Source organism: Callithrix jacchus, chromosome 4, assembly GCF_049354715.1.
Source record: "Callithrix jacchus isolate 240 chromosome 4, calJac240_pri, whole genome shotgun sequence".
In the NCBI taxonomy this organism is placed as follows: domain Eukaryota; kingdom Metazoa; phylum Chordata; class Mammalia; order Primates; family Cebidae; genus Callithrix; species Callithrix jacchus.
Genome location: NC_133505.1, coordinates 17867433 through 17879964, shown reverse-complemented (window position 1 = coordinate 17879964; position 12532 = coordinate 17867433). Strand labels below are relative to the sequence as shown.

General features: G+C 39.6%; 1 protein-coding gene and 1 pseudogene across 16 annotated transcripts in view; both read left to right on the top strand.

Moving 5' to 3' along the window:
• The window catches only part of PHACTR1 (phosphatase and actin regulator 1), a 586860-nt gene that overhangs the window by 130705 nt on the left and 443623 nt on the right, over nucleotides 1-12532 (top strand). The window lies entirely within an intron of this gene.
• LOC144582030 (L-lactate dehydrogenase A chain pseudogene) overlaps nucleotides 1-12532 on the top strand; it is an 87524-nt pseudogene that overhangs the window by 36399 nt on the left and 38593 nt on the right. The window contains exon 1 of the transcript XR_013533748.1: nucleotides 1-12532. This exon is cut by the window's left edge and continues 36399 nt beyond it; it is cut by the window's right edge and continues 38593 nt beyond it. The product of XR_013533748.1 is annotated as an L-lactate dehydrogenase A chain pseudogene (transcript).

Sequence of the window (12532 nt, the reverse complement as noted above, 5' to 3'; positions counted from 1 at the left end):
TGAGTGGAAATATCTAAATTAAGACTCAGGTTTTTGGGACACACACAAAAGAAAATAGTTAAAGATAACTGCAAATGAAGTTTCACATATACTAATTTCATCCTCAGTTTTTGAATAGCTATAAAGCACAAAGTTTTAAAGTCTTTTTGAAACAAAAATAAAAAACATTTAAATCCTCAGTGTGCCCACATTGTTTCCTTATAAAATCTTGTAAAACATAATGGCCTTTTATTTAAAACCACAAAAGCAACAATAGTAATGGTTGCAATGCTTTTGAATTAAGTACTGAGGCCTTTGTTTCAGCTTGAATTAATTTCTGAAACCTGTAAGGAACCCATTAGCCTACCTGACTTCTAAAGGCATCAGAAAGTACACCCACAGAGCCTTAAAATATGAAATATCAGCCTGGTACTGAGCTTCAACTGCTGTTTTCCTCTTCTCTCTCCTGCCAACTCTTTCTTTTTTCAGTTTCAATTTCAGGATAAATGATGGAACAGAGTTTTCTTTTTCCCTTGGACAAGTAATTTACCTGAATTCTTTGGGTGGCACAGTTTGGTGAAACTAAATAAATCAAAGTCGGAAATTTGGATTCTTTTGAGTATTCGTTATCAGGATTATTCCCTTGTTGTATCCTTTTATTGGATGTCAATAGCACGAAGGATACTAGGCTGAATAGAAGAATGGAACATCTCCAGCAATATTTGGAGAATTGGAAAGTGAAGAGGCATCTCACTAATCAGGCTATCATTGAAACTGTCCCTGTAAACTTTATTAATCTGGGGAAAAGAGAGGAAGAAAAATAAAAATAATCCAAGCCTGTAACACATTCAGCATTAATCCCTAGGTCAGCTGCTCTCTGACCCACTTCCTCACAGTTGTTTGGTACCTGTTATCCAGAATTATGTAGACTTGGCTACAGAATTATAGTTTTCCTTAACTACTCTATAGATAACCTGAACATCATGAAATGTTAAGTTTTCCATTTGAGATGTTCTTTCAGGTCCTGCATGCCAGTAAAACTACTGAACTGACATCAGGTGGTTTAAAGGACCCCACCAGGAATGGGCTCATGAAGGAATGTAGTTTCCACATCCTGATGATTTCGTCCCTCTTACTCCCACCAATCAATGACCCCAATTTTTAAGGCACTCCCCCCCAACTATGTTCCTCTTTAAAACACCAGCCCAGAACTCCTCGAGGAAATGAATTTGAGAGCCTCCTCCCATCTCTTTGCTCAGTGTCCTGCAATCTTTAAAGTCTTTCTCTGCTGCAAACCCTGCTGTCTCAGTATAATTGATCTGTTACAGTGCAGCAGGCACACAAACCTGTTGGTCTTATAATAGTGTCTTTGCAGATTTTCCAGAACCAATATAGTAAATAATGATATTTTTAAAAATTGCAAATCCCAGAGAGGGACTCATTTAGGTTTAAGGTCAATTTCTCGAAATGATAGTTGAAATACTGCATATTTCTGCATAATATTACTAGAGATATAAATTATATACTTTTAAAATTACTGTCTTTTAGTTACAAAGAAGAAAGAATTGCACTAAGAAAGCAAGTGCCTCCTCAGTAATTCACTTTATAATTTAAATCTTCAAAATTATTTCAAATATTAACTGCATTAACAAGCCTTTCTCCAGGAAGCCAGGAGTTTCTTAAAGGCATGGCCTCATTAGTTCTCTTAGTTCCAATGTAATGAAAAAATGAAGCAGATATTTAGCATCTTCTCCATTGTACTTCTAAAAAATAAGGAAGAGACATAATTTGTCCAACTTAACACAGTTTACCAAAATGAGACAAACCACAAAACTCTCTTTCTCTCTATGAACTTCAGCCCTACCCCAAAGTAGCTATGTAGCCCTGGGCAAGTTTTAACATCCTAAACAGCAACATTCTCTATAAAATGTGGATAAAACCTTCACAGAATTATTGGGAGTACTGCAGAGACATATATGTTAAAGTAACAAGCAGTGACTGACAGTAATAGGTGTGTGTATTAGTTTTCCAGTGCTGCACGGCAATGTGGCCTCAAACTTAGTGGCTTAAAACAACACATATTTATCAACTAACAGGCTTAGCTGTGTCCTCTGCTTCAGTGTCTCACAAAGCTGCAAAGGTGTTGGCCAGGACTACATTCTCATCTGAAGGCCCAACTGGGGAAGGAGCCATTTCCGAGCTCATGTCATTGTCAGCAGAATTCATTCAGTTCAGTCGGACTGAGGGACTTGGTTTCTTACCTGCTGTCAGCTGGAGGATCCTTAGTTGCAAGAGGCCACTCTCAGTTCTTCACCAAGTAGGCCACCCCAACATGGCTACTAGCTGCATTAACCAGCAAATGAAATGTAATTATAGGAGTGACAGCCCTTCCCCCTGGCTGTATCGTACTGAGTAAAAACTAGTCACAGTTCCTGCTCACACACAAGAGAAAAGGGTCACAGGAGGGTGTGAAAATCAAAAGTCAGGGATCACAGCAGCCACTCTGAAGCCTGGTTTTGTCTGATGCCTGGTTCCTCTAGGCACTGTGTCTGTGTCTGATGCCACTGTGTCTGATGCCTGATTCCTTCTTTCCTATCTCACTACCATTCCTTGCTTTGATTCCTAGATTGGAAGGACATAACTCCTGCTGTCCAGCAAAATCTTGTCTATTCAGTTAAAGGCTAACTTTAGAATTTCATAGAAATAAAATAGGATAAGGCAATCCATGCTGGACAATATTAAAAGTAGTAGTTTATAACAAGTCATCTTCAGTAAAATAAACAAGTAAAATTTTGTAAACTGGGAGGTTCGCGTATTCTCTTCTTTGTGCTTTTGATGCCATTTTGTTGGATGTGTTTGGAAAATGATTGCAACTCTAAATCAATGAGTACAAAAGCACTCATGAAATATGGGCACTGCAAAATAATTGTACTCAATAGTCTCAAAATGGTTGTGGATTTGCGTTCCCCTAAGTATGGTTAAAAATAACCACAACCCCCACATGAAGTAGAATGGCATTAATGCAGGTGTGAGTTCTCCTGGGCGGTTTGGCCATGTTCGATAAGCCTTATCTGCATCTCAGGTCTCTGGTCTCTGGAGTCTCTGGGGTCTTCAGAAAATGTTAGGGTCTTTACATTATAAGGCTGCTGTTGATGATGATGATGACAGTGATAGCTGATATTTACTGTGTACTTACTGCACATCAGTTACTCTAAATGGTTCATATATGCAATTTAATATAGTCCTGCAAGAAAGGAAATGTTATTATTTCTATTTCACAAATGTAGAAACTGAGCCTTAGAGAGAATTAGGTCACATGGCTAGCAAGTCGCAGGGCCTGGATTTTAACCATAGAAAAGTTCAACCTCAGAACTTGCTTTGAGGAACAGGGAACTTGAAGATGCAAAAAAGAAGACTAATGGTGGGTATAAATACTCTCTTCAAAATGTCACAGGATTGCATGTTGAAGATGAGTATGTTGTACCTGTGACAAGGGAATAGTGTCAGCCCTTGCTCCTGTACTTACACATCCTTGCTGCTGTTAATGCTGTCCAGGCAACAAGCAAGCTATCATTTCTTCCCACCAAGTCAGTCTGCAGGGATAATCAGGATATTTTCACCCCCTACAGCAAGTCCTTCATGGGAGTCAGTAAAGTCAGGTTATGCCATGCCAGAAAGCAGAGTAATCAGGCTACTTCTGAGGTAGGTTAGACCTTCTCAGTATGTCATGGACCCTGTGGACTGGGTTTCCTTCTACCTGGTCACATTGACCCCTTGTCCTTTGTATGGGTATCAGGATTGTCTTAGTCTCCTCAAGCCTCAGTCTCCCAGCTTGATTCAAAAGTTTGATGTGGTTAGCAGAAGCAGAATACTGGTCACCAATAGATCAAGATGTGCACACGAAACAGTGAGTTCACCCTTACGCATGACACATGTTTCATTAAATTATAGTAAATGAAGTAAGATCAGCTGTCTGTGGCATGCTGATGCTGAGTAACATTTCACACCTTGGTCAGATGTGGTGAGGACAGGCTGTGCAGAAAGAGAAGACAGTACCTGTAACTAGAAGCCCAGGATGTAGAGGGAACAGAGCCACAAAGCAAGAACAGAGGATCATTGACTTATACTTTATAAAATTTATTCAAAGAGTACTCCCACACCAATGTAAGGGGAATTAGATATTGACAGGAAATCACAAGAAGAGTTTTTATGTAGGTGTCATGTAGGAGACTTCAAGGCAATCTGAGTACAGATTGTCGACTTGAAAAATTGTTTTCAAAAATATAAACTATTTGTATTTTGTACTTTTGTGATGCTAATTTATTTAAGAATGCATGTATATATCTTTACAGAAACTTATCTAAAAATGCAGAGCAATGGCTTTAGTCAAGCCACTATCTTGGCATATCTACTTTATTATCTTTAGATACTGCCTGTTTGTTCCATTAACTTGCTTTGTCATGCTCACAACCTAAACATAAAAGAAAAGAAGCTTGTGTCCATGAGAAAGGGGTTAGTGGAGACTGTGTCTAGGGACTGACTTGTAGAAGAAGACTCCAGACAGGAGAACCTGCCAGGAGGTCTTTTCTCTACTGCTGCAGGGACCCACTCTCATTCATGAAGAGTAGCAGCAATGTATCACAGCAGTGGAACTTTCTGGGACTACCTTATGATACAGCTCTGAGTAAGATCCTAGGTAGAAATGAGTAATTTAGACATAGGTTTTCTATACCCACACACCAGCACAATTCTCATGATCTCTACCAAAAGGAAAGTACATAGTTCCACACCTCCACCTCCAAATGTATGTCTATTCAAAGGTAGTGACCATTTTCTCTTGCTCCTTTTCTTCAAATTTCCAAGGATATTATCACAGCTTTAAAGAAGAGTGCTATGCATGAAGGAAGCATTTAATCAATGCTTGTTGCATTGAGCTGATAAGGACATGCTGCTGCAGAGTCAGCAGTTGAGTTGACTTTGTGGATGGCAGTTACTCTCTCAGCCATGCTGACACACGACCTTAATAGGAGTCTAAGTGGGAACATGGAACTCACAAAAGTGGCACTCCACAGGGCAGGGTCTCCTGGCTGCATTAAAGGGGGATACAGTGAGAAATATAAGAACTAACTGGGCCGGTGGCTCACACCTGTAATCCCAGCACTTTGGGAGGTCGAGGCAGGTGGATCACGAGGTCAAGAGATCGAGACCATCCTGGCCAACATGGTGAAACCCCGTCTCTACTAAAAATACAAAAAATTAGCTGGGCATGGTGGCACGTGCCTGTAATCCCAGCTACTCAGGAGGCTGAGGCAGGAGAATTGCCTGAACCCAGGAAGCGGAGGTTGCCATGAGCCAAGATCGTGCCATTGCACCCCAGCCTGGGTAACAAGAGCAAAACTCCAACTCAAAAAAAAAAAAAAAAAAAAAGAACTAACTTTGGGTTTTTACTGTCTATTGCATATAGGCATAGCATTAAGCTCTTTGGATAGAGTTACTTTATTTAATCCTCACAGCAATTCCTTAAAGTATGAGATAAGAAAACTGAGATTTGGACAAGTTTAATGACACATCCAAGGTCACACATTTAATAAGTTGTCAGATGGGGCCCTGACCCTAAGACCCTGTTCCTTCCATGAGACCGATGTGTTGCTTCCTCCTTTTTGTTGTTTGCTGTGCAGAATTGCATCATTTTACTTAAAGAGTGTGCCTCCTGTTTACAATTGCAAAGACTTGGAACCAACCCAAATCCCCATCAATGATAGACTGGATAAAGAAAATGTGGCACATAGACACCATGGAATACTATGCAGCCATAAAAAAGGATGAGTTCATGTCCCTTGCAAGGACATGGATGAAGCTGGAAACCATCATTTTCAGCAAACTGCCACAAGAACAGAAACCCAAACACGGCATGTTCTCACTCATAAATGGGTGTTGAACAATGAGAACACATGGACACAGGGAGGGGAATGTCACATACTGGGGCCTCTCAGTGGGGGTGGGAGCTGGGGGAGGGATAGGGGGTGGGGGGGATTGGGGAGGGATAACATTAGGAGAAACACCTAATGTAGGAGATGGTGGGGATGGATGCAGCAAACCACCATGCATGTGTATATCTATGTAACAGTCCTGCACGCTCTGCACATGTACCCCAGAACTTAAAGTATAATAAAAAAATAAATAAGAATAAATTAAAAAAAAAGAAATGGTAAAAAAAAAAAAAAAAGTGTGCCTGCCTTTCCCATAGTTGCACTAGGGTGATTTGAGAGGCCACTAGCTTGAACCTGCTGAATTCTAGGAAACTCTCATTAAGATTAAAATGAGTGGGGCTTCACAGTATCTCAGCTCCATACACTTCGAATGGAGAGAAGAGCATTCTACAAATGAACTGAGCAGCAGGTATCAGGATTTTCTTTTTTTGTTACATCACTAAGAAGATAAGAATTATTTTTAAAATGCTGATGACTAAATAGAAAATCAAATTTCCAGCATGTTCAGGAAGAAATATTAGTTCAATGGAACAATTCAGTATTTCAGTGTTTACTGTAGCTATCTAGCTATCAAAAAGGGAGACTAGAAATGATAGTTTTAAAAAATCAGTGTTCTATTTAAAGAATTAAAGGAGTTAGCCAAGAACAAGTACAGTAAACATTTCAAGTTTCTACCAAAAATCATTCTGATAATTATCCTGCTTTATCTGGTATATCTCTCGTGAGAATCTTAACCCCTGACAACGTTCTTTTCTATGATGTTATCGTTTAATTAAGCAGCTCCTTTCAGTTCCCCAAGGACTTCTTACACCTTTATTTTTTTTTTGAAATTAAAGAATGCCCTTTAGAATCTTTTGATATCATCTTAAAGCTATTCAGGTTTCTGGCATCACTCAAAACAATCATATTGTTTTTATGTCACTAGTAATAAGGAGATTCACTGTAAGACAACAGTTTTTCTACCTTTTAATACAAGGCATATATGAATAAAATAAAAATAAATCTGTAAAATAACATTGGGAAAAAATCTATATTTAATGAGAACAAATGATGCCTGTTTTATATTCTACCCTTAAAAATTCTATTGAAAAATTTCTAAAGACATCCCGATGAGTAATTGTCATTATTCAGGTATAGCTAACTTGATCATTTAAAGCATAATTTCACGACTTATGAGTATCACATCTCTCAGTATGATATACTACATGGACAATCTTCAGCTTTGCCAGTGTTATTGAGGGAAACACGATGGTAAGGGTGTCAGATTTTCCTGCTGGAAACTATTGAAGGACAATGTTGTAAGTAGGAGACTGTGTAATCTTGCCCAGTGATTCAATGTCATCAATTACTGGTGAACGATTGAACGGATGTAATTTATCATTTTTGAAATTATTTCAAATAGTAAAACACATTTTAATAAATGCACTTAAACAGAAAAGGTTTTTTTTTTTTTTATTTTGAGACAGGGTCTCACTCTGTCACCCAGGCTGGAGTGCAGTGGTGTGATCTAGGCTCACCACAGCCTCTGGCTCCTGGGTCCAGGTGCTCCTCCCACCTCAGCCTCCCAAGTAGCTGGGACTGTAAGCACATGCCATCAGCCCAGCTGATGTTGTTGTTGTTGTTGTTGTTATTGTTGGAGACAGGGTCTCACTCTCTTGCCAAGAAGGCTGGTCTCAAACTCCTGGTCTCAAACAATCTCCATGCCTCGGACTTCCGAAGTGCTGGGATTACAGATGTGAGCTACCACACCTGGCCTAAAGGTGTTTTTTTTTCTAAATCTTGCAAAATCAACATCAATGTAATGTACCTACTGATTATTTGAAGAATTTCAATGTAACCATTAGGTGGACATCCAGCATATAATTATAATTGTTTTGGGGTTCACAGTTTGACTTATCTGCCCTTTATATGCTAGCTACATTAAACATTTTTTTAATAGTTTATTTTTGTGATTGGAATGTAGGAAGACTTTGAGTTGATGATTTGATGGTCCAAGTGTCTTAATGTGGGAACTAGGACTCTTTTCTGTTATTAAAATTCCCTATAGTAAAGAGAATATTTAAAACTTTTACTAGTTAAGAGCAATAATCACTTTGAGTCGATCTTTGAAGACATGAAAACAGAAGTTATTTCTGTGGCTGCAGTAAGGACTTCAGCTCCAGAGGCTTGGACAGCGGGTGCCTGAACCGTCTAGTCTTTTGGTTCACTTTCTTTTCATTGCTTACCATTTCAGTGACAATTTTATGACAGCAGAAAAGGAAAAACAGAGACACAATGAGGAGGCCTGGAATCTGGTATAGAAGCTTGAAAGTTGGAGTGGCAGGTGGGGAGAGCAGAGCCGGAGAGAGGAAAAGAGCAGTTATGCACGTGTGTGTGTATAGACAGATAAGTAGATAAACGGATAGAAAGATTGATTTACCTAGAAATACCTATTTCTTTTGAAGCTGTGAGCAGACTGGTTGCTTGGAAACCATTGATTCCTCATAAATAATGTGTTAAACCATGCATCATAAATTGACAACTTCTTTTCAGTGCCAATGGGAATAAGATGAAGGATTTCAGACCCACATGGGCAACTTGAGCTTTGCAGATACTCAAAGATGGTTAACTTTGAATATTCAGAGATGACAAACTGACATCAGATGAAAGAGATAGTATGAGTAACACACTTCATAGTCGGTATGACATGTGGTAGGCTATCACTTAATAAAGTTCCCTTTGCTCTTCACTGAGAACAGGTCAAGTCGATATTAATATTTGTATAAAATGTTTTAGCTGGTCATAAAAGTCGTTTGTTTCTTTGCATCAATGGAGTGCAGTGGAAACAAAGTAAGTTTTAAAGTCAAACAGAAACAGGTGTGAATTTCACCTCTCTCCTCACTTGCTCTGTGACCTTGTGCAAATTAGTTGGTATCTCTGAATCCCAGATTCCTCTTACATGAAATGATATTTAAAATTTAACAAGAATCAGGCCAAGCACAGAGGCTCACACCTGTAATTCCAACACATTGAGAGGCTGAGGCAGGATGATCGCTTGAGGCCAGGAGTTTCAGATCAGCCTGGGCAACACAGCAAGATCACATCTTTACAAAAACTTTTATAAAGTTAGCCAGGTGTAGTAGCACCTGTAGTCCCAGCTACTTGGGAGGCTGAGGCAGGAGGACCCCCTTGAGTCCAGGAATTTGAGGCTGCAGTGAGCTGCGATCATACCACTAAACTCCAGCCTGAGTAACAGAGCAAGACCCTGTCCCTAAAAAAAAAAATTTAACAAGAAGCAACTATCCTGCTGTGAGGCTCAAAGAAAATGTATGTAAGGCACACAGGTCCTGGTGCCTTTTATGACGTAGTGGGCAAGGTTCTATGCGTATGAGACACTGAGGTAAAGCACACAGACCAGTTCCTTGCTCTAGGGAGTTCATATTTTGGTAGGCAAGTGTTCAATAACGGATAGAGTTTATTACTACATGCAAACACTGCACTGTAAAGCACAGAGAAATACTAGATGGAACATCTACCTTCTGGAGCCTGCAATGTTTTGAGACATATTTGAGGTAGGAAAGAAAGAATTAAAGGTCAAAGGGAAAAATTGTAGAAGAAGGTACCACTAAAGAAAGGGGGAAGTGGCTTGGGGAAGAAATTGGGCCACTGTTAAGGCAATCCGTGGGCTTCAAAGGAAAACCTGTCCCCTCTGCTTCACCCTCGAGTGGTGGGAACAAATGACAACATCACCACTTGAGCAGCAACAGACAACCACAAATTAACTGGTTACAGAAGGGCCACCTATTATGTTTCCACTCTCCCTGGTATAAGATTTTGAAGAAAAAAAAATGACATAAGACCATAATGGTATACATGTAACGTGTGTGTTTGTATGTATATTTATGCACATCTGCATCTGAGTGTTGGATTGACATGTTTCAAAACTGTGGGCATTTAAAAAATTTACAGCGTGATTATGTGTTTGGGCTGCTTATCCATCGATGCATGATTTTCAAGAAGGAAAGTGGAGAAGTGCCCTCAGTTATTTCGGTCTCTTTTCTTCTTCACCAGGTCTCTTGATGCATAGGTGTGACCCACTGCATAGGCCAGCAGATGTTTTGTAAATCCTCTGCAACTCTCTCCTTTGCATTTCAGTTGCCACTGCCAGGTGCTTGCTCATTCTTTTGCAGAGAGAAAGGAGAAGAGTGCAAAGATGTCATTGTGAAAAATCCCTCTTCATGCTGGGCAGTCTTTCTGCTGCTTTGCAGCATGAGACGGCAGCATTAGCATCCACAGCACGGCAGGTATTTCCCCTCGGGGATTACGATTTCTGTTCAGCACTGAGACAGTCTAATGTGCTGAGATTATTATCATATATAAGGTTTTGTGTACTGTTTACCAGAAAATACCTCCAAAAGGAAGACAGACTGAGGTTAATACATCTCTTTTGAGTGCTCCATGCACATCTGAGTGCCAGAATTCTGTGCTTTATTAAGTTCTTTTGTGGGCTCTGATACGGAATTGTGCACATGTGTCCCTGCAACATACATTATCTTATTCCTTTCAAAAGGTGATTTGTCTCACCAGAAGGCAGCATTCTCCTAGGTTCTGCCAGAGTAACTTTGACTTCTTTGTTTAAAATAGCTACTTTATTGTCCTTAACATTTCACCTGACAAAGTAAGCAATTTAATTGGGTGCACATTTCATGCACCTGCTGAAAGTATTTGTCTCTTCCCTGCCAATTCCTAAACCAAGCTGGCAAGGTGAATAGTTTAAATGTAATTTGATTGCAGATAGCAAAACTGTGGAGAGGAGGGAACTGATACCCATACTGAAGCCATCTCTTTAAAAACAAACAAACACACTGAGCTCCAAACACATAACATGAAAACTTCCACTCTCCACTTGGAAGAATAATTTTAGCCACATGTTGATATTTAGTCACTGGTCACTGTGCCCAGTGGACTGCTTGGCACATAATCAGAGCTTGATAAACATGTGCATTCATTGATAAATATTGATGGCTGATATAGAGAATGTAATCTTGTCTGTTCTGGAAATGGAAAATTTTAAGTTGGTATCAACACATATCAGATATTTTTTATTGAGATAATACTGCAAATTTCCTTCAAAATATTGACAGTTTAAAGGGTCTTTGTGTTCTAATAAGCCCAATTTCCTTTTAGCATCTTAAGGATCATTACTGTTAGGTAATAAATCTTGTGGGCACATGTTTTCTAACAAAACTGGGTAGACTGTGTGACTCTAGGATTCAAAGCTGCAAGGCATGCCCTGTTACTTACAAACCCAAATCGGATTTCTTATGTATAAGGTGCGCCAGGAACATCTGGCTCTTTATTGAGCTTTTTAGTCATAAATTTGCTTGTTAAGTTTTGAAGTAATATTAATCTTACAGAAATTTTGGAGATATATACATGTATAACATCATCACCTTAACTCAATGCCTCTTTCATCCTTATTTTTGGTAGCCCTAGAGAGTGTGTGATAATTGCAACTACAGTTTATATACCCATTGCTTTATTTTATTTATTTTTGAAACAGGGTCTCGCTCTGTCACCTGGACTGGAGTGCAGTGGTACGTTCTTGGTACACCTCAAACTCCACCTCAGGTTCAAGCAATTCTTCTGCCTCAACCTTCTGAGTAGCTGGGATTACAAGCATGTGCTACCACGTCCAGCTAATTTTGTATTTAAAGAGAGATGAGGTTTCTCCATGTTGGTCAGACTGGTCTTGAACACCTGACCTCAGGTGATCCACCTGCTTCATCCTCCCAAAGTGGTGGGATTAGAGGCCTTAGCCACCGCGTCTGGTCTTTTTTTTTTTTTTTTTTTAATGGAGGCTCACTCTGTCACTCAGGCTGGAGTGCAATGGCCCAGTCTCAGCTCAGGGTCTCACTTTGCCACCCAGACTGGAGTGCAGTGGTCCAGTCTCAGCTCACTGCAGCCTCTGCCTCCCAAGCTCAAGCAGTCTTCCTACCTCAGCCTCCTAAGTAGCTAGGACCACAGCTAGGACACATTCCACTACACCTAGCTAACTTTTTCTTAGTATTTTTTGTACAGTTGGGGTTTCACCATGTTGCCCAGGCTGGTCTCGAACTCCTGAGCTAAAGGGATCTGCCTGCATCAGCCTCCCGAAGTGCTGGGATTATAGGCATGAGCCACCCTGCCCAGCAGCAACTTGCTTTTTTTTTTTTTTTTCTTTGTTTTCTTCAAAGATAATGTCCTCTCATAAGCATTTTATGTTGCTGCATGGTCTTCATAGTTGTAGGTAATTCCACCACACCTGGTATAATCAAATTCATAGATGTGATTTTTAATGTCAGCATTATATACATACATATACATATTATATACATATATACACACACACACATATATATATATATATATACACACACACACAGCTATAGATAGGTAGGTAGGCAGATAGATACGGAGAAATAATAGCCACTCACTGTTTGTAAACCAAAGATTCAGCAGTCTCATCTATGACAAAAGAGATGAGTCAAAAACCAAGAAACAAACCCAAAAGGTCTTTGAATACTCAAATTATGTGACACAAA